Here is a 27394-nt window from a genome sequence, read left to right as displayed (position 1 = left end):
TGTGAAAGATGTATTTACATTAGTGGGCGGCATGGCAGCGCAACATTAAACTAAATGACTGGATGAAACACAACCAAACAGAACAAGTGAAAGTATTTGGCTGGGAAAGGAGTAGGATGTGGGAAAATGTATGATTACTGACTGGCCTTGAAGAAAGAATGAAGCAAACTCAAGGTTAGTGCATATTCATTCGAGATTTATTAACCATTTCAGAAAGCATTTTTATCCAAAAAGTTGATGTAAAAGCTAACAGAAGTGAATATAATGGCTGGTTGCCACATTGAGACGAGAACACATGCGCTGTGAGGTGGGAATTTTCTGTACATCAGTTACAGTCACAAGAAAGGGAATACAAAGGCTGATCAGAAAGGGTAGGCAACCATTCTGAGTAAGGAACAAATAAAAACATAACAAATGGGCTTCAAACAACAGGGAAGCTACAAATTCTTCCAACCACAACCATCTCAAAGATATCAAAGTAAAAACAAAAATCCATCAATAATTGTCTCAGTTACACACTGATAAACTGCAGTGATCTCACTGTTAGAGTCAGCAACAGGACAGATTGTAGATTGGGAATTCAGAGACCTTGATAAGCAGATCAGGAAAATCAAAGGAGTCCACAATTCATTCACTTAACCTGGAAAAGAGAGATAAAGCAATGACGCAGATATTTATGATCAGGGACTTTCAGATTTAATGTTTATTCAATGGCACACTTAGAGATTTCACAAAACAGATTGGGCTGCTTGGCGTGAGAAAGATGTGATTATTCTCACCTTCACCAGAGTGACGGCAGCGCTATAGAAAATACTCAGGAAGAACAAGGTGATGAACGTGGAAGCAGTTGTCCAGATGTTGCTGTTATCATCCTCATAGTCTTCAATCCAAGTGCGATCTATTGAATCTATGAATATAAAGCCGAGAGAATGCATTTAGATCGTTTATTGATCCAGATCGATCTATGTGCATCCAAGTCATGTAATTAGAGACCATTACATCTTCATAAAGCAATCAGGTATTTCTCAAGTGTGACTCTTATCTGTATCCATCAGTGCATTATTGACTCTCAGCAAGAAATTACAAATACTAACTGCACATGTTCTTTCGTCATTGTCCATGTCAGAACGTTTTAAATTATTTTTCTTTTAATCTATTATTTAAGGATATTATTATTTGAGGAATGCTTATTACGAATTATTATTTTAATTATATCATTATATTTTAAATATAGGCTGTGAAGCACTTTAGTTGAAAATTGTGGCCATCACTGAATAAAAGTTCAAATGTAATTCTCACCTTTATGTATTGGTGACCAATTGCTTGGCAAATCGTGAATATAAGTGACATCACAGTCAGGACATTGCTTCACATTTTTGTTTGTAGGATCTGTATATTTAGGAATAAGTTTTTGTACATGTGTCCCTTAATTTATTTGACCTACTGCTTGGTGTGTTTGGTTTCCCTTTAATGTTTGTGTATGTGGTTATGAGAGTCTCTTACTTCACTCTTGCCCATGTTGGAGTCTGTGCATGAATAAACATATTCCTGTTCCTTTACTGCTGGGGTGCTTGTGTGTTTGGGCACCGAAATTTTGGTCTTTTCACATTGTGTAAGCATCATCATGCTAATATGCCATTTTGTTGCTGCCTATGCTTATCTTGTAATGTCTTTGTGAGTGTTCACTTTTCATTAGTGCTATCTAAAATGTGCACTTATGTGTCTGTTTCAGGTCCTACCTAAACTAGGTTATTTTCATGTTTATGCTTAATAAATGTTAGCATGCAATGTTATGTTTTGATGGATGTTTATATTTATATGATGATGTTTGCTTGTGTGGCAATCTTTCCCAAACCATCTCCTGAGAAGCTTGTTTGTGTTACTGTGTGTGGATGCTTGCTGATGCTTGTGCCCATTCTCCTTATTTAATAAACGCCCCTCTATTTGTTGATCTATGCACTTGTGTGTCTGCATGTGAGACTCTGAATTTGTGTGTACGTGTGACATTGTATACATGCTGATCAATGTGATTTAAAAATAACTAATTAAGCTGCCTCTGTCATCGTATGTTTGTGATTCTGAAAATGGGAAAATAATGATATTAATATTTATCTCTGTGCACTTACGTGCCTGTATGAGTTGACATGTGGGAGGACATTTTTCGGAATTTGTATCTGTGTGTTCATGCGTGTATGTCTGTACGCATTGTGCTGTATGAACGTATATGTATTCATGCCCATTTGTGTGTTACCGTGTGTCTATATTTCTCATGGTTATGTGTGAGTACCCCTGTTCATTTGTGCAAATAATTTTCTTTCTGTGTATGTGAGTTTTTGTATGAGCTTAGGTGAGTGTTCAAGTACCACTTGCATGTGTGGCTCTGTGCGAGTATGCGTGTGTGACATCTTATCTATATGCACATTTGAGTGTGCACATAAATATGTGTCTTGAGGTGAGAGCCCATATATGTGTCATTACGTGTGAATTTGCGATCATCTCTCTGTATCTGTTCTTATACCAGACTGCAATTTTTATTATTCTAATTTATTGTTCTAATTTTAATGGATTGCCCATAATTAGATTTGACCTTGGTGTTGTAGGAAACATTTCCCATCATCGTGGAGAGATAAGCGTTTTATGAGCAACTCTTCTGTTGCAGTGATAGAATTTCTGTCTCTGAGAGAAAAGGCGTGAGTTCAAATCCCCACTGCCCCAGAGATAACATTTCTGAATGTGTTTATTAGAAAATGTCTACTTGTGTTCTGCATGTGAAACAAAATGATATCAGGTATTCGAATACCAGAATTGATCCCATGTGCTCCAGAAAACTGAGACAAAACTATGGAATTCAAGCCGGGACGATGCAAACACCAGTTTTGGATTATGGGAATCGAATTTAATCATTTGTTAACAGAGCCAAGCGTGTCCAACATGTTCCAAAGGTATTATTTTACATGGAAATGTTCAATCTTTGGACAGTAAGCAAGAAGTTGACTGTTCCTGTTAGTAACTGGGTTACATTACAGAGGACATCGACCATGAAAACTCTGCACAGGGAGCAAGAGGACAGACCATTCATCGTTCCCCTCCCCTCTGCTCCACGACAACTTATCTGTCGATTCTCTTTGGTGTGAAAGTGAAGATACATTCTGTCAACTCATGCGCTGGCGCAAGATCCCTGGCAGTTCCCAGAAACAAAGGTTACATTCAAACTGTTCTGCACTCTTTACGATTGGTATGCTCCAATCAAATTTAATTTTAAAGTGTCTTAAATTTACATTTCCACTTGGTGCAATGTGGCAGTTGAAAACTGACATGAATTTTGTAAGAATGCCCAATCAGGGGAATCAAGAACACCAAGTTCAAACCTCGTGCTCTATCCTTGACATAAAATGGACAGTGTCAGATTTTGTCACAGAGGGATATAGGATGGATAATGGACTTGGCCGAATCCTGCAATGAGTGAGCTTTACTCTGTCTCTGACCCAGGGTGTATCTGAGCAGAGAACATTAACTGCACAAGACACTTGTCCTAGACCTGTTAATAATCCACTTTAACTACACCGATGTAATGTAAGTCAGAGTGAGAAACAACTCATTCAGTATTTACCTCACAACTGGAGGGAAAAGAAACTTTATTACTTCTGTTGAATTATTAAATGCAACTTTGAGATTTTTATTGACATGAATTAACAGTGTCCATCAGTGCAAGTGAAATGTTTACGAAACTCGGTTTACCGCTGGATTTATCGACTGTTCTGTTGATGATCTTCAATGGAATCGCTTCATGTCCCACCACACAGGAGTAAGAAGCACCGCTGGCCCACTCCTCCGCTGTAATGGATAACAGGCTGTAGATGAAGAAGGAGGTGTTGTCACTCTCCGCCATCACCTCGGTGTTCTTGTAGTTACTTGGATTCACCTGCTTGTCATTGTTTGTCCACTTGACGAAGATCTCTCGGGGGGGAGAAACCTCTCACTAAACAGGTGAGGGAGAGAAATCTCTGAGCGGAGATTTCTTCTGTTGGTGGCAGGAGGACCGACACTGATGGCTCCAGCGGATTAATCACTGCAGAATATTTGAGACAAATATAAATCAACCAAAAACATCCTGAACCAATATCACAATTTCACTAAATATTAAAATATGCCATTTTTAATTTGGGATTTATTCACTTTCCTTTTCTAAAGGAGCAGTATGGGACACATTCTGTTCAGTAAAAAAAGTAAAGTTTAATGTGAAAGTTGCCTCCATGTTTCCAGCCCACAACAAGGGCATTCTGTCCAACTGTCATTGCTGATGGTGACATCACAACCCAGGTTTCTTCCCACCTTATCTGACTTAATCAGAATACAATATCCTTTGGTCCATCTTTTTCTTAATCAGCTACTTAGCTATCCTGCCTTCAGATGCATCATTAATGCTCCCAACGGTGTTTGTTCAATACCAATCAAAGCCTGCCATTGATGTAACTGGATCTGGATTCCACATGGGATGCTTTGTGTTTTAATCTCACCGCTCACCTTTCTCCTTGTGGATGGAGTCTCTCAGCGGAGTCGGTAGATTCTGATGGTACACCACACATTCAAAAGTAACGCCACTCAGCCAGGCTTCAGTAGAAATGTCTAATTTGCTGATCACGCTGTCGGGATTCTGTCCAGGCTGGTCAGCAATCTCGGATTTCAGAGACTTCTTTTCTTGTTTCCAGGTCACGTTGACTCCAGAAGGAAGATTCGACACAACGCAGGTTAACGTCACCGTCGCCTCCAGTAAGACTTGTTCTACTGGCGGTGGGAGGATTTTAACGGTGTTAGGGTGGCACTCGGTATCTTCTATGAAACAAAAATCAAAGTCAATGAAAAATGCCCCTTTATAATACAAACACCCAATCTTCAGATTACTTCTTCACAGGGTGAAGACACCACCTTCAAAATGGCAACTCCAACCATTGCTGAAACGATGCTTACTATTGTTGATGTATTTTGATTTGTGAAAGCATTTGTGATTACCTATGACATACCTTGTGTCATTATTCCTAAAGAACACTGGCTTTGTAACAAGTGACACCTGTGAAAAAAGTAAAATCATCGAAGGTACCATTATGTAACCCATGGAATTACCTTTCTTTCAGAGTTTGTCTCTCACTTAAGACCATCTCTTGATACTTGTGACAAGAGTAATCAGAATATAATGAGCTCAATTCCGTGTTCATAACCCTTAGGTGCAAGTGCTGCTGGTCACGCTGACTGCCAAATCACAGCCCAAATTTCGGACAAATTATAATAAATAATAATTATTCTCTTTGCAGAGTTCTAAAGTGTTACAGGAGCGGTGAATATCCATGGAAATTCTGTTCATTATATTTAACGTGATCAAAAATACTTTGCGTTATTGGTGTGATGTCATTCTCTAATTTATGTCATTGTTCCTCGTGGGCTGAGTTTGGAGTAGATCTGAAAACAAGACACTGAGTACAGCATTGGATATCGAGAAGGACACCCATATCCTTAAGTCGTTCCCTCCATTCAGTTCGTTCATGACTGGTCTGTACTTTCACTTTATTTACCAAGCTGCATTTTTAAAATTTCTTCATAGAGCAGGGGAGAAAAAAAAACAAACAAAAGCATCTTAAATTAATCTACAAACGCGATGGAAATGTACACTAATTTTAAAGACATCCACTACCCACTGTGTAAACATCACCACCCCAAACCAGGCTAAATCAGCCTGTCTCGAGTTCCTCGTTCATTCATCCCTATTGTAGCATTCTTACCAGAATTTATTCTCCTCACTCATCCACTACTTACAGAGAGCATCTTAAAGAAGCTCAGTGAGATCAGAATGATGCTGGAAAAGCACAGCAGGTCAGGCAGCATCCAACGAGCAGGAAAATCGACGTTTCGGGCTAAAGCCATTCTACTGTCTTCTCCCCACACTAACCAAGAGCCGAACTATCTCTGGCTTGAATATACACAATGGCCTGGTCTCCACAGCCCTCTGCAGCAACAAGTTCCACAGATTCATCACCCTCTGGCTGAAGAAATTCCTCCCCATCTCAGTTCTAAACGGTGCCCCTTTGACCCTGAGACTGTGCCCTTGGGTCCTAGTCTCGCCTCCCAGTCAAAACATCTATTCCACGTTCACTCGACCTCAGTCTCTCAGTATTTTTTATGTTTCAATTAGATATCTCTCCAATATCCCCCTCCACCCCCAAACTTATCCTTGAAGCCACTACCAGGCAAGGATTCAGCACTCTGAATGCCTCTCCCAGCAAGGTCAGGCAACAAACTATTTAACAAAGCTCACTGTCTATATATCTATCTTCAACAGAGAGGAAACATGCTTTTCTGACTTGCCAAAATGTTGAATTATGAGCAATGCTAATGTAACAATCAAACTGAAATGAGATACGTGACATGTTGGGAAACGAGAAGCTGTACCTTGCTGTTTACTACGCCTGATAAATTAGTGTGTTTGATTCACATCAGAGTTCAGAGTGATTTGTAGCTCTCTCAGTATGTGTCTCTTACCCTGGAGTGCGGTGATGTTTTTACTTTGAATGTTGTCTTCATGAGTGACCTGGCAGGTATAGACTACGCTGTTGTACCATTCACCATAAGGGACCATCAGCCGACTCATCACCGAGAAGTTCCCGTTCGCCTCACACACGGGAGACGTGAAGAAGCCAGAATCCAAGAGTCGGCCATTTTTCAACCAACTCACGGAGATTGACTTCGGATGGAAATCGATGATTGAACAGACAATGGTTGCAAACTTGCTGCTTGCGATTTCTTCACTGGAGCTCACAGTTAGGAGAAGAGTTGGTGGGAGAGGACCTGTACCTTTAGGAAACACATCGCATAAATTATCTGATGAATTTCATAACAAATACAATCAGTTCTCATATATCAAGGTTTCTTGTGGTTAATGGATACAAGAATCATAATTGTGCAGAGTGCTGGAGAAGCTGGGATCCACACAGAAAGATCCGCAGGACAATGTGAAAGGCTAAAATTATAGGGCACAGCAAGGGAGTCAAGGAGGCATAGAAACGATAGGCCGGTAACATCAGAAGGGAGATAGCAATGTTGGATGGTAATCGTTTTAATGACAGAGTCTGATGAACAAGGCAGATGAAATACCGCCATAAATGAGGAAATGATGCGGTTGCTATCATGGAGACATATTGAGAGTGGGGCAGGAGTGGCTATTCAATATTCCAGGATTTAGTGCCTTCAGGCGAGACAGGGAAAGATGGAAAAGGATGGAGGCGGGGGTTTGCGGCACAGAATGTTGCTTCTGTCGCAATTCTGACAAGAGTATTTTAGGCTGTAAAGAGAAATGAAATCATGGATACCTCCTTGAACAAAGGCAAATGGACAGTACTTCAAAACCAAAATACAGCAAACATAACTACTGGGAGAGCACGAGAGACCTTACTATAGGTCCAAAAGACCAAGGGCAAAGACATGGGCAAATTTCAGAGAAATGTAAATTAAATAGGGGATTGAGAAAAGAGGTTTTTGACTTCCTCAGAATAGGCTTGGATATTCATTGTGGCAAAAGTTGAGAGGGAGCACAATTCTGAAAATGCCCCCAGGAGAATATTTTAACAAAGTATGTGTTAATACAGAGAATTTTAATCCAGACCTTGCAAAAAAAGGGGTGAACCTGGACTTAACTTTTGGAAATGAAGTCGACCCAGTGGGTAAAACATCAATGGTGGTGCACTTTGCAGACAGTGATCGTAAATCAGTTGGATTTCAGATTGTACTGCAAAGGAATAGAAATTGGCCCAAAGTTATGAAAAGGGGAAGGACAATTTTAGTAAGATTAGGTAATGACTTAACCAGAGTGGACTGGAAGCTGACACTTATTGGTAAATCTGAGTCAGAGCAGTGTGACACATTTAAGAAAGAGGAAAATCACAGGGAGGACATTTCCCAGGAAGCCACTGAATGGGACCAAGAATGTAGCGGGCTCTGGACACCAAAGGGCATGGAGGGTGAGATAAAGAGAAACAAGGGAGGCTTCCGGTCTATACTGAAATCTCAGAACAATAGAAATTAGTCTGGAGTACAGAACATGCAAGGGGGAGTTTGAAAGACAAAGGAATTAGAAGAGCAAATGGGACCATGAGAAAATAATAGCAGTCAAAATAAAGGAAAATATTTTTAAAAGTTACAGGTTCATTCATAATAAAAGAATGATTTGGGAAACAGTAATGCCCATTAAGTGTTATTATTGGAGTGGAGTCGGAGGATTAGATTAGATTAGATTAGACTTACAGTGTGGAAACAGGCCCTTCGGCCCAACAAGTCCACACCGACCCGCCAAAGCGCAACCCACCCATACCCCTACATTTACCCCTTACCTAACACTACGGGCAATTTAGCATGGCCAATTCACCTGACCCGCACATCTTTGGACAGTGGGAGGAAACCGGAGAACCCGGAGGAAACCCACGCAGACACGGCGAGAACGTGCAAACTCCACACAGTCAGTCGCCTGAGTCGGGAATTGAACCCGGGTCTCAGGCGCTGTGAGGCAGCAGTGCTAACCACTGTGCCACCATGCCGCCCACAAATTTAGGTTGTGGTCAAAACGAATGTGTTGCTTCGGTGTTCACTAGTAAGACGGACAATGTGGGGACAGAAATCATGGAGGGGTGTTGTGATGTACTTTCAGAAATTAGGACACATGACGTGATGTTCTGTGTTGTCTTGCTGAATGAAAAGTGGTTATATTTCCAGGGCAGATGAAGAGTATACCAAGCGGTTGAGTGATGCAAAGGATGAAATAGTTGGGTCGCTGACAATAATTTAGAATTACTGTCTGGCCACAGCAGTTGTGCCAAGTGAGTGTAGATCAGCCAATGTTGCACTGTTACGCAGGACAAAGGAAGGGATAAATAATGAAAACACAGATCTGTCAAGCTAGTCTCAGTGGTAGGGAAACTATTGAAAAGTGAAATTAGTCTTCATTTGGAAGATAAATCAACAATTTTCAGCACGGTTTTGTTGAGAGAAAGTCATGTGTAACAATTTGATAGTAGTTTTCAGAGAGATAACTCGATGTCCAGATGATAGCAATAATCAGAGCCAATGGGATCCGAGTTATTTTGACAGATTGGATCTCGAACTGGCTGAGTGATGGGAGCAGGGGATAATAGTCATCGGGTGTCTGCGTGACTGGAAATCTATGTCTCCTGGTGTTCTGTAGGGATTGGTGTTGATTTCCTTGCTATTTCTCTTACATACCAATGATTGAGACTCAAATTTAGGAGGATGAACCAGTGAATTCACAGATGAAATGAAAACTGTCATGTTGGTAAGTCATGAGCATTATGGCTTTAGATTGCAGGAGGATATAAAAGGGTTGGTTGTATGTGAAGAGAAGTTGCAAATGGAAATTATTCTGGATAAATGTAAGGTGATGGAATTCGGCAGAAGAATCTGTGAGGTATGACATTTTGAATGGTGGAACCCTAGAAAGGCCTGAGGATCTTTGGTGCATGTACCCACCGATCCCCTATAGTACTGTGTCGTCTGGATAAAGAGACTAAGAAGGTGGGAGGATATTTGCTTTTATTAGCCTAGACATTGACAATGAAGAATAGGGAGATGATACTGGAACTTAATAGAACACTGGTTAGGCCATACTGAAGCGTTGTGTGCATGTTATCGAAGGAATGTGATTACACTGAAGGCAGTATTGATTAGATTTGCCAGGATCTTGCCTGGGTTGGAGGGTTTTAGTTATGAAACTAGATGAGATAGACAGGGGTTTTCCATGGAGCAGAGGAGAATTAGGGAGAAGATTATCATGATGTCTAGAATTATTTTAGGCATAGACTGGGTAAACTGGATGAAACCTTTCCCCTTGATGGAGAGATCAATGCCTCAGGGGCACAGGGTGAAGGTAAGGCCAGGAGGTTCCAAGTGGATCTCAGGGGAAAACAAAATCAAACAGAGGGTGGTGTTAGCCTGGAGCTCAGCACCTATAAGTCATGTAGAAACTGAGCCCCTCATAATAAGTATGAAGTATTGAGATGCATCCTTGCAAGGGCAAGTCACACAAGGCAATGGATCATGTGCTGGCACATGAGACTGGAATAGTTAGGTGGCTATTATTGATAGGCGTAAACTGGATGGATCAAAGGGCCTTTTTCCTGTGCTGTATAAGGTGATTCTGTGAAAATGGTTATAAATAATGCCTTATTCATATTAATCCCAGATGCTCTGTTTATCTCAGTTCCCACAATACGTACCACATGGCATTTCTTTGCTCTTGTGTGAGTGTGACCCGCTGTGGTCAACCTCACAGTAGATTTTGCTGGGGCAATCTACCGCTGACCCAGGCAGGGTTAACTGGCTGCTCAGGGTGTAGGTTCCCTTCTTGTTTCTCACTGATGGGTAAGTCTTCAATCCATCTGTGATTAGCTCCCCACCTTTCTTCCAGGTTACCTTGGTGACGTCAGGAGAATAGTCCATCACCAAACAGCCAAAGATTGTCGAATCGGTGTTGTGCTCCTCACAGGAGGAGACCAGGCCATATAGCGTGGGGGGAGATGGTGTCTCTACAATAGAATGACCAATTGAGCATGTTAGTTTCTGTTAATTTGACCTTATCAGTTACTCAAATGTATCCTCAGCTGGAAACGTTTGCCAGTATGCTCCCGCTGAAGTCTACAGCATAACTGGAGTTTATTGTTGTTTCCTACCAGTTGCTGATCATGATCATTGGTTCCCTCTTTAGAAACATGCCCTTGACCTTGACCATTGCCATATCATTTAGGAAGAAGAACATCCTGATCCCACCCCAGGAACTGTTTGAAGATCTCACCAACTGACACTTTCATTGGATTGCTGTGAAGAGCAGAGAAGTTTCACAAAATACAAACCAAGGAAATGCAGATTCATCGAAATTCTACAGTGTGTGCAAACAGGCCATTTGGCCCAACAAGTCCACACCCACCCTCTGAAAAGAAACACATCCAGACCCATTCCCCTACCCTATTATGCTACAGTTAACTCTGACTAATGCACCTAACCTCCCAATCACTGAACACAATATTTGCAATTCCCCCAGCTTGTACATCTTTGGACTGTGGAAGAAAATGCAGACAGATATGGGGAGGAAGTGCCAACTCCACACAGACAGTCACCCGAGCCTGGAATGGAACCCGAGTCCCTAGCACTGTGAGGCAGCAGCGCTAACCACGGAACCAGCGTGCTGCACTACTAGGTACCCTGCTGCTGGAAATACCCAACAGCTGGCAGTACCCCCGGAGAGAAATCAGAGTGAATCATAGAACATAGAACAGTACAGCGCAGTACAGGCCTTTTGACCCTCCATGTTGCGCTGCTCTGACATACTAATATGAAGCCCATCCCACCTACACTATTCCATGTACATCCTTATGCCTGTCCAATGACAACTTAAATGTACTTAAACTTGGCAAATCTACTACCGTTGCAGGCAAAGCATTCTATACCCTTACTACACAATCAGTAAAGAAACTACCTCTGCCATCTGTCTTATACCTATCTCCCCTCACTTTAAAGTTGTGTCCCCTCGTGTTTGCCGTCCCCATACTTGGAAATCAGGTCCAGTGAGCCTTCCTCACTTATCACTGCAAGGCAGAATGTTCTCTCTGGGAGGAAGGTCACTGCAGCAGCAGCAGCACAGGCAGGAGCTGAGCACTGGGACGGGGAGGATGGCTGTCACGGCTGAACTCAGGCCAATTGGCTGGAAGTTGAAACATCTCATTTACAATGATCTGAATTCTGGAGGCCTCTGAAAAATGGAGAACCATTAAGGTTCAGACACTTTGGACTGTTACAGCTGAGTATTTACGTAAATATGATTTGAGAAATGAACAAGTAATCTTTAACTTTAATAACTATCAAATTGATACGCAGTTCACCACCAAACCTCATCTCTCAGACTAACCACTGCACTTACTCTGCCTAGACCTAAATTTCCACTCACATTGGCAAACCCTACCCTGCTATACACCCATTCATGCCCAGAACGCACAAGCCCTATCACACAAAACACATCCAAGGCAATCCATATTGGTAGTGTAGCTGAGTAGAGAGATCTCGGTGCCCATGTACATAGATCCCTAAAAGTTGCCAGCCAGTTTGATAGAGTTGTTAAGAAGGCATACTTTGTGCTGGCTTTCATCGATAGAGGGACTGAGTTTCAGAACCATGAGGTTAGGTTGCAGCTGTACAAAACTCTGGTGTGGCTGCACTTGGAGTATTGTGTACTGTTCTGGTCACCACATTATAGAGAGAATGTGGAAGCTTTGGAAGAGTTCAGAGGAGGTTTTCCAGGATGTTGTTTGGTATGGCGGGAAGGTTTAATGAGGAAAGGATGAGGGTCTTGAAGCTGTTTTTGTTTGAGAGAAGAAGGTTGAGAGGTGACTTAATTGAGACATAAAAGATAAACAGAGGGTTGTCAGTGAAAGTCTTTTTCCTTGAATAGTGATGGCTAGCAGGAGAGGGCATAGATGTCAGAGGTTGTTTCTTTACTTAGAGAGTAGTAGGGCCATGGAACACACTGCCTGCAACAATAGTACACTCGCCAACTTTAAGGGCATTTAAAAGATCATTGGATAAACATATGGATGAAAATGGAATAGTGTAGGATAGATAGGCTTCAGATTGGTTCCACAGGTCAGCGCAACATTGAGGGCTTGAAGGGCCTGTACTGCACTGTAATGTTCTATATTCTATATTCCAGATGGACATATGATCTCAATTCCTTTCAGTCATTTACACTCCTGCCACCCTGCACCTGGCCCATGGCGAATCTGGCCCTGACTGGACCTGGCACCATCATTTTCACAACCTCTGACAAAAGCCCACTACCCAAGACATGACCCCAGCCCTTGATCACTGACCTCTCATCTTACCCAAGACAACCTGTGCACATTGCATCCTCGCTCCGCTGGCATCTGTGCTTTACAACCTACCATTTTGCCAGACTCCGAGCTTTGCATTTTGACAACACATCCACCTGTCACTTCATTCCAGTGACCTTCCACCCCCTAAACATCCTGGCACTCTGCCCACCTCTACACTAACCAGCCTGGCATCCTGCCCACCTCTCCATAAATCAGCCTGGCAAAGACAGACCTCCTGCATTTCAGCTCAAACTACCCCTCACCCACCAAGCACAATTCGACCAAATTATCCTGTGACCATTACCATTTACCTTGATGCCACCTTTTGCCAGACAGAGTGCACGCAAGCTTACCCAGCAGCCAGCCAACCAGCCTACCAGCCCAAACTCTCCCACATGCCCAATCTAGCCCCTCACTTGCTCACCACCTTTCAACTTTAAGCCTCCTCCACCATAAAGTCAGTGAGTCATAAAGTCGTACAGCACAGAAACAGTTCCTTTGGTCCAGCCCATCCATGCTGACCAGAGTTCCCAAATTAAACTCATTCCACTTGCCTGCCTTTGCCCCATATCCATCCAGACCGATCCAGTTCCTGTAGCTGTTCAAATGTCTTCTCAATGTGGGACCGATCTCTGCACTTACCGCTTCCTCTGGCAGTTCATTCCAATGTTTTGGACAGTTACAACATGAAGCCCTAACTCCTGCACTCAGTGCTCTGACCAATGAAGGTACATGCGCCAAACACCTTCAACACACTAGGTACTTGAGACAACGCTTTCAAGAATCGATGAGTCTTGAATCTATGAATTTCTGTGGTGGAGAATTCCAAAAGAATTCACCTTTCTTTTGTTGAAGTCAGGTTCAATGTTATCGAGTGTTGGGAAGACTGGTGAGCAGCAAGATTAATGATGATCCCATGAATGGAATAGCCTTCTAGAGAGGCCGAGATGCCTTCTTCAGCTTCCATTTTGCATGCTGACATGTCCCTTCGGCAGCATGTTCCAAAATTGTGATCCTTGAGGATAAGGGCACACATGCATGTAAAGCTTGCCTCCAAATCAGACTTCAACTTGACTCTCAACTATTTCCCTGCCCGTTTCCTCTTCCTCAATCACAGCCATGGGACTCACTTCCTAACAGCGCTGTGAATGTGCTAATACCACACAAACTTCAGCAATTCAAATAGACTGATGACAACTGGTTTCTCAAGGCGATATAAAAAGTCTGACACTTCCACACCTGTCTAGAGATTCAAACAACCACTGGAAGAATTGAAAATGATTCGAGGCACTTGTGTGTCTACACAAGAAGACATGGTTTCCTTTTTTAAAAATCACACAACACTAGGTTATAGTCCAACAGGTTTAATTGGAAGCAAACTAGCTTTCGGAGCGACACTCCACTATCACCTGACAAAGGAGCGTCGCTCCGAAAGCTTCTGTGCTTCCAATTAAACCTGTTGGACTATAACCTGGTGTTGTGTGATTTTTAACTTTGTACACCCCAGTCCAACACCGGCATCTCCAAATCATGGTTTTCTTTTTGTGTGATTTGACTGTGTTTTCACTGAATGAACAGAGCTATTTCTTAATCATATAATAAGAATGAAGCTTCCCTCATTTTTAGCAACTGCTGAAAATGTGTTGCTGGAAAAACGCAGCAGGTCAGGCAGCATCCAAGGAGCCCTTCCTGAAGAAGGGCTCATGCCCGAAACATCGATTCTCCTGCTCCTTGGATGCTGCCTGACCTGCTGCGCTTTTCCAGCAACACATCTTCAGCTCTGATTAGATTAGATTACTTACAGTGTGGAAACAGCCCTTCGGCCCAACTAGTCCACACCGACCCGCCGACGCAACCCACCCATACCCCTACATTTACCCCTTACCTAACACTACGGGCAATTTAGCATGGCCAATTCACCTGATCTCCAGCATCTGCAGTCCTCACTTTCTCCTCATTTTTAGCAACGCAATCGCACATTATATTTCTTGATTCCAGGGAAGTATAGTGTTAAATTAATGAAATATGATGATTGGGATGTTTCAATTGGAAATTGTCAGAGATTTAAAGTTTACTTTCATGAGCAATTAATTCCAGCCTCATTGTGTCACAGTACTCACAGGAATGTCTTTCAGAAATGGTGTCTCCCTTTGTTATGGGCAGTCGAATCAGTAAATCTGGGATAGTTTTTGCTTGTTAAACAAAGGTGTTAAAGAGTTTTAGCCAAAGGGAGACCTGGGGATTGAGCTCACAGATGCACCATGATCTAAGTAAGTGGTGGAACAGCTCGAGGGGCTGAGTGCCCTATTCTTGTTCCTACCTTCCTATCATTGTGTCATTCATTAAGCTAGCACTGGCCGTGAATACTTTTTATTAAAATATTTCAACAAATTAGTTGTTTCACACATGCTTTAAAAAAAACTTCTGTTGATTATTTGGAACGGGATCATTGACATTCTCTATTTGAGTGATCAAAATAACTTCCACCCAATTACAGCAGCCACTGCACTCTGCAGTGTGTTGTTACTTCATAATAGTTTCTTGTGAAACTACAGCTCGAGATCGGGGCACTCAAATTCAATAATATCTCTGAACATTCGCAATTTGTTCAAATGCATCTTTTCTCTGAAGAACGTGTTTAATCGAACAGAACTTTTTTCAATGAAACAACAAACTTTAAATGATAGAAAACGAAAATAAAGACAGAAACTTCTGAAGAAACTCAGCAGGTCTAGCAGCTCCTGTGGAGAGAAGGCAAGGTTAACCTTTCGCATCCAAAGACCCCCTCTTCACCAAATTGTTTTCATGTTTTGGCAGAAGAACTCACACCCGTTGAGACAAACAGTGATTACGTTGGCTTGACTCCTGTTGGAAACAGAATTCTTAGCAGAGGTACTGGATGGTCTGAGATAGCAATGGAAGACCGACAGAAAAGCTATCACCATCTGCTGCAAGTGTTGGATTCAGCAGAACCCTCACCGTACTGAACTATCAAATTCAGCTACAGCACTGGTTTAATATAAAGTAAAACAGCCTCAGCATAATCTCATCAAATATACTTTGAAAATGATTCATTCGGGATTAGTTATAAATGATATTGTTAGAACAGCAAGTCAAAAGCTGGGATTTCTTTGAGCACTTACTCCATTAACTCCATCTAGCGATGCCCAAAAGCTTGTGAACAAATATTGATCTGGAAAAAGCTGCTAACCACCAAACTTCTGTTTAATATCTAAGAGACACAGGTCAGGACAGCGACTGAATAGATTTCACTAGCCTCTGTGAGTGGAATTCCAACAAACACCCAAACATCTCAATCTGCTTTCTTGCATTGAAGTAACCTGATAAGAGATGGTGTTGCATACCTCTCTAACAGGTTGTAAGTGAACACAGACCACCTGGCACAGAATCAGGGACCCTACTACAACCTCACAACAGACCTGAACACAATGAGCTCGACACTATCACGGAGAACATAGCCCACCTGTTCGACAGTACATAAACCATGTTAGTTATTAACACCTTCCCACAACCAGGGATTGTTCCAGAATGTTTGTACAATGAAAGTAACATTTCAACATTTATCCAAGAATACTTTGACAGCAGCTCTGAATTGTTCAACCTCTATGGGAACTACAGAGGAACAAAACTAGGAATTGCACTAGGAATTGCATTGCCATCAATTCACTCTCACTAGATTCCAACCTCAAACTCCCTTCCTCTTTCCCCTGAGAATGTTGCTGCACCAGACGGTCTACTTAGTTTGAAAAAGATTAAAATGTTTTGAATTGTAATAAGACCGTTGCCAGTGACATTAAAAGCTGATAATAGGCTTTCAAATAATAAGATGCAAAAAAAATTCTGATTCTACATTGTGCCACGAAACATCTCCTGCATAACTGAGGCACAAAGAAAATATGCAGCATATTTCCCTCTGCCTCGCACAATCAAATATCTCTTGTTGCCAACAACCAATTTCAAAACTCTTGCTATCTGCCTTTTGTTCCTGAAACGTTTGTTCTGATTAGAACAACTTAGTCAGGGCTCTCAATTCTGAGGCACCTATTGTATTTCTGGCAGATAAAAGTGGTTTTGAAGCGCGAGATGAAATTGAACTGTCTGAGATTCAGGTATCCGAACTGGACAATTTACAAATGGTCAGGACCGTTGACAAGTTAGTCAGAGATAGCACTGAAACAAACTGTACAACAGACTTAATCCCAGAGGATACATTGCTCAACTCCTCACGTCAAATATATTCACTCTAAGTGAATATTCATCAGAAGAATTAACCAGTGGATTAATGTGAACGAGAATGTGTTCACAATGAACATAAATAACCACTGAATTAATAAACTTAATAAGTCATTGCATTTAACAAAATTATTGAGGTGGGAAACATCACCAATTAAAGCACAGATCTGGAGGAAATGGATTATTCTCTAAATTATTTTTACATAGTCTTAAAATGTTCCTTGAACTGTGGAGATTTTGCATGCACTGCATAAACAATACTGCATTCCAGTGTGGAAAGCATTTCTGTTGAAGGAATTAAGGTAAGGTTATTTTCTTGTTAACTGCTTTTAATGAACTAAAATGTTTAAAAAGGTATGAATTAAAAACATGCTTCTGTCTGGAGTTGCCCACTTTAACGGATGTCTAAGTAAATGTGGCACTGCTGCCTCACAGATCCAGGTACCCAGGCTCGGTTCCAGCCTCGGGTGACTGCCTATGTGGAGTTTACACAATCTCCCCTGTGTCTGTGTGGATTTCCTCCCACAATCCAAAGATGTGCATGTCAGGTGAACTGGTCATGCTATATTGTCTATAGTGTTAGGTGCATTAGTCTGGGGTAAATATAGGTTCGGGGAATGGGTCTGGGTGGGTTACTCTTCAGAGGGTCGGTGTGGACTTTGATACATACAAAAATGGCCCGATACATACTGCAGGAAATCTAATCTAAATGATTGCCACACTGAACTGATGTGAGCAGATTCCTTCCGATCGCTACATTGCAATAAATCGGTCAAGTACATTAATTAAAATAAATATTACTCTATTTTCAGTGTCTGAATAAACAATGTGCTCTGTTATCCTCTAGTTCATGTTATCTGCAAATTTGTGAACTCTGCATCCGCCTGAACACATCGATGTAAAATGAATTCTCTGCGTTTGCAGCAAGTACTCCCATGGTTTAAGAGGAGAGTTCCTACAGTATGGAAACAGGCCATTTGGCCCAACAATTCCACACTGACCCTCTGAACAGTAAGTAGCCCACCCAGACCCAATCCCCCTAATTTATATTTACCCCTGACTAATGCACCCTAACATACACATCCCTGAACACTATGGCTGTGCTAAATTGCACAATCACCTAACCTGCACTTCTTTTGGACTGTGGTAGGAAACCAGAGCGCCCGAAGGAAACGATCGCAGACACAGGGAGAATGTGCAAACTCCACACAGGCAGTCACCCGAGGGTGGAATCAAATTTGGGACCCTGGCGCTGTGAAGCAGCAATGCCAATCACTGAGCCACCATGCTGCCCTGCGAGTTCATGAGTGGATTACTTTAATTAATTCGAAATTTGGCCTTGGTCACATAACTCACTATAGCAGTTGTTTCCGGAAGAATGACTCTTCAGTTGATATTTTGTTGTAAAATGTAATTATTTATTTAAAATGCACAGATTGGGAACACCTAAAGCACTGTGCAGGTTAAATAATTCAGTTCATGTTTTATTTTTATCCTGCAAACCCAGTTTAATCAGGGACGTAACAATTAATTAACTCAAGTTATGTGTGACACTGATCAAGGCAGTGAACATGATCTGTTCTTCATAGAATTGAGCAGAATTTCCAAATGGTCTTTGCCAATGATCTTTTCCAGCCAGAAAAATATGTATGTAGTGTACAGCGGAATTGAAAGGTGTTTCTTGATCAATTATAGCACAGTCATGGCATTTTTGCTCAAGAGCAAGAACTATTAGAACATTAGACTTTTGAAATTCTGTTTATATTTCTCTATGACTTGTGAACTGTTTAAAGACAGACATTGTGATTGAACTAGATAGTTGAGTTTTGAATTTGGATTGTAAAGCATGGATTAGATTAATCCTTAATTATTTATTTTAAGTAAAAATGGCGCCTGAAGGTATCTGTTTTCCCTTCATTTCTAAAACCTTTGCGATTTGCCTTTCACTTAATAATAGGCTTTATGAAATTGTAACTTGCATGCTGACTGTATTGAATGAGGAAAGAGCAGTTCACTGTCACCAACCGTGTTAACATTGCAAAAACAATGTAGAAACCAGAAACAGTTTCCCAAATATAACACATTTAATGTTCCCCAAGCACAGTCCCTCCTCAACAGATCAACGATCACCAGATCACAACACGGTGTGTTTGCAGCAGAACTAGCTCTGCAAACATTTTCAACAGAACCAAGAACATGATGTAACCTCACAAAAAAACCAAATTGAAGTCTAACAAAGCTGCTCAGAATCAAGCAAACTGATGATTAAATTGAATAGAAATAACAAGTCATAACAGCAACCTTGTTGGTGAGGGGACTTAACACTTAAAACTGCAACATTTCTGGCAATAGTTCAATTTATTTCCAACCTGCACACCCTTCCTGGTCATGACAATCTTGTGCAGTGCACAGTAGAGTGGGGTTGAAGGCATATATTGATTAATCACTTCATGGTCAAAGCAAAATTACTGAATGGACAAATATTACCACATTATAATTTTAAGTTAGTTTCAATTATGTAATCTGATCAATTCTGCAGTTTCAGATTTTAATCCCAAATTTTATTTTGAATGAGGCTAGTCAAAACAAAATTCAGTTAGTTTACAATTAGAACGGAGTTTTTTTAAAAAGTCAATGCATTAAAAACTCGTTGTTTTTTCATTTCTCACACTTCCGGGTTTCTGCCTTAAGTTGTTTTTCAGACCGTTACAAATAGATGTAATGTTTTCAATCAAGCAGAGAAAAATGTGTCATATAAGTTTAACAAATGCAGAAATGATTCATGAAAAACAAAAGAACTTCACAAATATTGGTAATGAAAAGTATTCCAGAGAGTCAATCTCCTCACCAGAAAGAAAACACCAATTCAGAAAGCATGAAAACGCAGATCAATTTCACAAACTGAATAAGAATCCAATCAACTTAATTCAACAGAGTCAAGGAAAATAAAATCAGAATCCAATCAACTCAAAACAACAGATTTGAATGAAACATCATCAGAATCCAACCAATTCAATTCAACAGAATCAAATAAAACAATTCCAAAAGCCAATCAACACAATTCAACAAAATCAAGTAAAAACAAAGTCAGAATCCAATCAACACAGTTCAACCCAATCAACTAAAACAAAGCCAAAATCCAATCAACTCAATTCAACAGAATCAAGTAAAACAAACTCAGAATCTAATCAACAGAATGCAATATAGCACCGTAAGAAATTTTTATGACAGTTTCTAACCTGCTTGTCATCAACAAAATTAACAAAATAAATGAGAAAATATAATCATGGTAAGAACATATCTTCAAGAAACGAATAATGATATTTTAGCATATTTTAGTCATGTTTGGTAATATCTTGAACATCTTTGAATTCTTAGCATTTGTTGTTGATAATAAAACTCACAGTCAGGGTGTCACTGGCATTAAACATTATTTATAGCTGACTGATTAAGAGACATTAGGTGTTTCAAGTAACCCAGCCACATAGAATGCCCATCTGATCAAAAAAAAGAGATACACCGAGCAACTGACTCCATCATCACCATTTTAACTATTTGCTGAGCCTTAACTGGTCTCTAATCAGTCTGAACAAAAATCAATCCGAACCAAACCAAACTCAGCACAGAATCTGAGTTTCATTTGATTCAGAAATTAGTCACATGAATAGAAAGTTTTTAAAAAGTCACTAAGAAAGTTCAAAGTTCTTACCTGAAGTCATTGTCACCATGGTCCCTTGGCCCCAGTAAGCAAGAAAGTCACAGTGTTACATTCTCTGGACTGGGTCACACAATAACTAGCTCTGCATAAAACAAATCAAAAATCTACCATCATTTTAAATTTTCAGAACCACAGGCAAAATAAAGTCACGATAAATCTTCATCACATAATTGCGTGAGTGAATTCTGATCATTCTTGATAAATTTTAATACTGTTTTATACTTCACAGAGTAACACATGAGCTGATTCTCAAAATCCCCAACTGGTGTATCAATAATTACCCAACACTTTTACAAATTAAATAGTGATGCTGGCATAAAACCCCACAGAACTAATGCTGCACTGCAAGTTAAGACGGTTTGTAGAAGTAATCACTGACTAGTTTCAAACAATGGAGGCTGAATAGGTTTTTGTATTGATCATAATCGCAGTGAAGCTGGAGTGTACCCACTCTGGTAGTGTCTTACACAGTAATAGATGGCGGTGTCTTCGATCTTCAGGTTCCCCATGTCCAACGCGAAAATGTTGTTTGAAGTGTCTTTGGACGCAGTAAATCGACCCTGAATCGCTGGTGCATAGTAATTGCTGGATGAACTATAGTAGCTAGCCAGCCACTCCAGACCCTGGCCGGGAACCTGGCGGACCCAATTCATCCAGTAGCTGCTGAGATCGAATCCGCTGGTTTCACAGGTCAGTTTCAGGCTGCCTTCGGGACGGCCAGTCTCTGCCTCTGGCTGGGTCAAAACAATCTCCGACTGGACACCTTTGAAAAAGACAAGAAATAAACCATGAGCATTAATGCAGATGAAATGATGCCTGAGTCTTTTACATTCCTGAGGTAGGCTAACATTGAGACAGTAACAAAGACAGACTTGAACAAAAAAACACTCACATGATAAGAAAGTCAGTAATAAACTGAGAAAAATTGTTGACACAATCATTCTGATAACTTCTAAGAAGCGGTTCTGTCAAGATCTTTCTCAACAAAGCCGATCCCAGAGTGTTGAATTACGGTCCAGTGCCTAGGATTTATATGGCCATCGGAAAGGGCAGGCTTACAGCTTCCGCCTGTTGGTTTCCTGCTGGAGGCTGAGACTGGATCCTGGTCTCAGCTTGCACAGCCCCAACACATGGGCTCATGTATTTACCAGGTTACGCTTAAACATGGATATGTACACATCTTGGGATATTTATTTTGCTGAATAGCTTCTTTGGGAGTGTTTTTTTTAAATGGTGGGAGTAAAATTGAGTAGCTTCAGGTCTGTTTCACATGATAGTTGCAAGTATTTTGTGTAAAAAAATAAATTCATTCGAAACAAATCTACTCAGCAACAATACTGGAGAAAAGTTTATTTTTCAGTTGTGAAACTTGGAGAACTAGTCACTCCTCTCATTGAAGGAAATATTCGCAGAGACTCAGACACAACCTAAACATCAACAGTTCATTTGAGGGTCACTATAGCACTATTTAATATTGAGAAAAATTGATAAATGGTCATAGAGTCAGGGAGTGATACAGCATGGAAACAGACACTTCAGTCCAACCAGTCCATGCCAGTTATAATCCCAAACTAAACTAATCCCACCTGTGTGTACTTGGCCCATATCCTTCCAAACATTTGATATTCATTTACTTATCCAAATGTCTTCTATAGGTTGTAAGTATCCACCACCAGATCATCCCACACACAAACCATTCTCTGTGTAAAAAGTTGTCTCTGATGTCTTTTTAAAAATTTTTCTCCTCTCATTGTAAAAACATGTTCCCCATTGTTGAAATCCCCCACCATCGGGAAAATGCGCCAATGTCTGGGTCAAAAATTGAAAACAATCCCAGCTCCAAACATTTACAAAATATCACTATGGATCTTCCTTGAGTCCAAAAATGATTGTCCCCTTTGATCAATGATTTGTAAAATTTATTTGCGTATCTAATGCGATGGAAGTTTTCAAATAACTTCTGAAATGCAAGTGTTTCACATCAATCGTATTAAAGTGACATTTCGTGTATGACCCCACACACAAAAAAAACAAGTTTGTTGACATGAGTTGCTCTGAGGAAGTCTACGATGAATTCTTTTATCAAACAAAATCATTTCCAGTGTTGTGAGGGCTCGTCTATCTTCTGTGCAATGGTCTGAATTTTAAGTTGTGTCTGACTGCAGATGAAACCGGCTGCTCTGGGTAAAAGTACAGTTTGTGCCTTTCACATTGTTAATGTATATTGCTGACTTTAGTTGAATAAAGGGATGTTGCCCCAGGCATCGTCTGGCACCATTAATTAGACCATTAATTCCCACATCGCTAGCCAGAGGTTCAGGTGAAGTTTATTGATATGTGATATTTTTGAAACGAAAGCTTCGTACATTTCCAGGATGAATCATGTAAATTAGAGCCATTCACCTTTCCACTCATGGCTTTATAAACTTATATGAGGTCACCCCCCGAACTCTCACCCTCCAGTGAAACAAGTTTCAGTCTATCTGGATTTCCAACGGTAACTTTGTTCCCTCACATTCTGCTGTTCAAGATCCTCCTGCCACCCCAGGCCCACAGAGAGTGTCCCTTGATACTAGTTCAAAGAAATGAAAGGAACGTGTCCCACCATATTGTTCAATTTTATTTGGCTTCAAACACCATAAAAAATAAATGTTCATGTCATTGCTGATTTATGGGAGAATTCCGTTTCCACAGTATCTGCTGAAATACCTGCAGTACCATCCTGAATCTGGTTCGCAGGTTCACCTGTTGCTCACAAATGCAACCAGACATCAGGGAACAGTGTGTGGGATATAGGTAAAGTAGTGTTACTTCTGCATTTATAATTATTTATACAAAGTAAATGAACTCACACCAGTGTGTAATTGTTTCAGCCAAGAGCTGAGTCAACAAGAATGGAAACTATGTGGAGGAAGTACATAATTGTTTTTTGTATTAGCTAAAATTGTATGCAAGAATAAAATGTGACTGCAAAACAATGGTGGATATTACAGACGAATAGATAAGATTCTGTGAGGGGAGGGAGTTAAGCTAGATACGCCTGTACAAACAGTAGTACAAAGACACGAGTATTTTAGGATATAATAGAAAAGTAATTTATAGTATATTGAAATGCAAACAGAGATGTGAAGTCTCTACATTCTTCCTAGCTAAATTAATCATTTCAGAAATGCCTTTGTTAATTTTCATGTATCACTCGTCGGTCCATTCCACGAACCTTGCTAGGTCCTTGTTAAATTCTGAACCATCAGGCGATGGTTCTCAGTGGTTGCGAGTTTCATGTTACAGCAAATTGTGATGTTGTCCACTGTATGCCAATGTCTTAGTTAAAAATTTGAAGCAATCACAGCTGCAAACATTTACGAAATATCACTATGGATTTTCCTTGATCCAAAAGAAATGTCCCTTTGATCAATGATTTCTAAAATTTGTTCCCATATCTGTTGTGAAGGACGTTTTCAAATAACTTGAAGTGCAAATGGTTCACATCAGTCGGAATACAGTAACATTTCATGTGTTACCCCACACAAAAAAAATCAAGCAATTTTGTTGTCACGAGTTGTTCTAAACAAGTCTGGGATGGACTGTTTTATCAAATAAAATCATTTCCAATGTTGTGAGGGCTCGTTTATCTTCTGTGCAATGATCTGAATTTTGTATCTGAATGCAGATGTAACAGGCTGCTCTGGGTAAAAGTACAGTTTGTGCCTTTCACATTGTTCATGTATATTGCTGACTTTAGTTGAATAAAGTGATGTTGTCCCAGGCATCGTCTGGCACCATTAATTAGACCATTAATTTCCACATCACTAGCCGGAGAGTCAGGTGGAGTTTATTGATATCATTGAACTGAAGGCTTGGAATATTTCCGGAATGAATCATGTGAATTAGAGCCTCTGAACGAGACAAAGTAGGAAAGATGAATTGAGGAAAGATGAAGTTTTCACGACAGAGAGAGATCACTTCGCCCATCACACCTGTATCACGTGAAAACAGAACCTTCCAGCCAACACCCACTTAATAGCATGTTGTCCATAACCCTGCAGGTGATAGCACTTGAAGTAAACATTCGGGAACATTGTGTAGGGTCTAATCCATTCTCAACATAGATATGATCTCCCATGCTGTAAATCCTGGCTTATGGGGAAAAAAGTAGGGGCAGAACGCCCATTTCTAAATGTTGTTTTTCAGGACATTTTGACAATTCTTGACTTAATATGGGCAGCACGGTGGCACAGTGGTTAGCACTGCTGCCTCACAGCGCCTGAGACCCGGGTTCAATTCCCGACTCAGGCGACTGACCGTGTGGAGTTTGCATCACACAGGAAAACAACACACACAGACCAAGTCCTAAACTATGAAAGTAACCACCCCAACACACACAAACGAAGCTGCATCAGGACACTATTCAAAAGAGCTACAACACACTGCAGTACACCAGAACTGCGAAAAGAGGAAGAGGAACACCTATACAAGGTATTCGCCAAGAACGGATACCCGCGCAATTTTATCAACAGATGCCTAAGAGATAGACCACGGAACGAGGACATGCCACAACCAAAAGGACTAGCCACACTACCATACATCAGGAGCGTTTCAGAACTGACAGCCAGACTACTGCGACCCTTAGGACTCATAACGGCACACAAACCAACAGCCACGCTCAGACAACAACTTACTAGAACAAAGGAGCCGATACCCAACATGAGCAAAACTAAAGTAGTTTACAAAATACCATGCAAGGACTGCACAAAACACTATATAGGACAAACAGGAAGACAGCTAACAATCCGCATCCATGAACACCAACTAGCCACGAAATGACACGACCAGCTATCCCTAGTAGCCACACACTCAGACAATAAGCAACATGAATTCGACTGGGAAAACACTACTATCATAGGGCAAGCAAGACAGAGAACAACCAGGGAATTCCTAGAGGCATGGCATTCATCCACAAACTCCATCAACAAACACATCGACCTGGACCCAATATACCAACCACTACAGCGGACAGCTGAAACTGACACCCGGAAGCGGCAAGGACAGACCACTATAAATACTGGAAGAAACATCAAAGAAGCGCTTCGCAGGAGGCTCCACAGCACTGATGATGTCTCCTAGCCAGGGGACGAAACGTTTGCAACAAAAACTTCCAGCTCGGCGAACAGAACCACTTCATCAGCAACATGAATTAAGAAAGTTTTAAAAAATCTTTCTTTTAACTGATTATTGACAACACGGATTTCACAAAGTGAAAAGTACAGAAGGGAAGGGTGGAGGGGTGGGTGTGGACGATGTTCATTTCAGTAATTTCAGTCCGAGACAAAATCTGAATCAGTGGTGCCCTTTATTTGACTCTTGCAAGATGGTGTGATGTCCATGTCGACAAGGCAGGGACCCACACACTGAATTCAACTCATACACGATATTGATGTAATTTGGTTTCTATTTTTTTATTTCATTGCTCCTCCCCTGTTTACATCTTCCACTTCCCTAAGACCAGCGCCCATTACTCCTGTTTATCTCTTGCCTTATCCAGCCTTGTCTGTGACAAAATGCTTATTTCTGGCCTCACAATGACCCGCTGTGGGTCATTGTTAGGCATATCCTTTCTTCAGCATTATCTGCTCCCTCCATCTGTGCCTTCCCCTACCATACTGATCCTTATGACCCTTTTAATTGGGGTTTGTTCCTGTGTTGTAGCTCTTTTGAATAGTGTCCTGATGCAGCTTCGTTTGTGTGTGTTGGGGTGGTTACTTTCATAGTTTAGGACTTGGTCTGTGTGTGTTGTTTTCCTGTGTGATGCAAACTCCACACGGTCAGTCGCCTGAGTCGGGAATTGAACCCGGGTCTCAGGCGCTGTGAGGCAGCAGTGCTAACCACTGTGCCACCGTGCTGCCCATATTAAGTCAAGAATTGTCAAAATGTCCTGAAAAACAACATTTAGAAATGGGCGTTCTGCCCCTACTTTTTTCCCCATAAGCCAGGCTTTACTGGATTGGAGATCATATCTATGTTGAGAATGGATTAGACCCTACACAATGTTCCCGAATGTTTACTTCAAGTGCTATCACCTGCAGGGTTATGGACAACATGCTATTAAGTGGGTGTTGGCTGGAAGGTTCTGTTTTCACGTGATACAGGTGTGATGGGCGAAGTGATCTCTCTCTGTCGTGAAAACTTCATCTTTCCTCAATTCATCTTTCCTACTTTGTCTCGTTCAGAGGCTCTAATTCACATGATTCATACCGGAAATATTCCAAGCCTTCGGTTCAATGATATCAATAAACTCCACCTGACTCTCCGGCTAGTGATGTGGAAATTAATGGTCTAATTAATGGTGCCAGACGATGCCTGGGACAACATCACTTTATTCAACTAAAGTCAGCAATATACATGAACAATGTGAAAGGCACAAACTGTACTTTTACCCAGAGCAGCCTGTTACATCTGCATTCAGATAAAAAATTCAGATCATTGCACAGAAGACAGACGATCCCTT

At 41.0% G+C, this 27394-nt stretch overlaps 1 pseudogene; it reads right to left on the bottom strand.

The window, feature by feature from the left end:
• Positions 1–544: 544 nt before the first annotated feature.
• LOC132808843 (Ig heavy chain C region, membrane-bound form-like) lies at positions 545–21830 on the bottom strand (annotated as a pseudogene).
• Positions 21831–27394: the final 5564 nt, after the last annotated feature.

This window comes from Hemiscyllium ocellatum (assembly GCF_020745735.1).
Source record: "Hemiscyllium ocellatum isolate sHemOce1 chromosome 40 unlocalized genomic scaffold, sHemOce1.pat.X.cur. SUPER_40_unloc_5, whole genome shotgun sequence".
Classification (NCBI taxonomy): domain Eukaryota; kingdom Metazoa; phylum Chordata; class Chondrichthyes; order Orectolobiformes; family Hemiscylliidae; genus Hemiscyllium; species Hemiscyllium ocellatum.
This window is presented reverse-complemented; position numbering and strand designations above follow the sequence as displayed.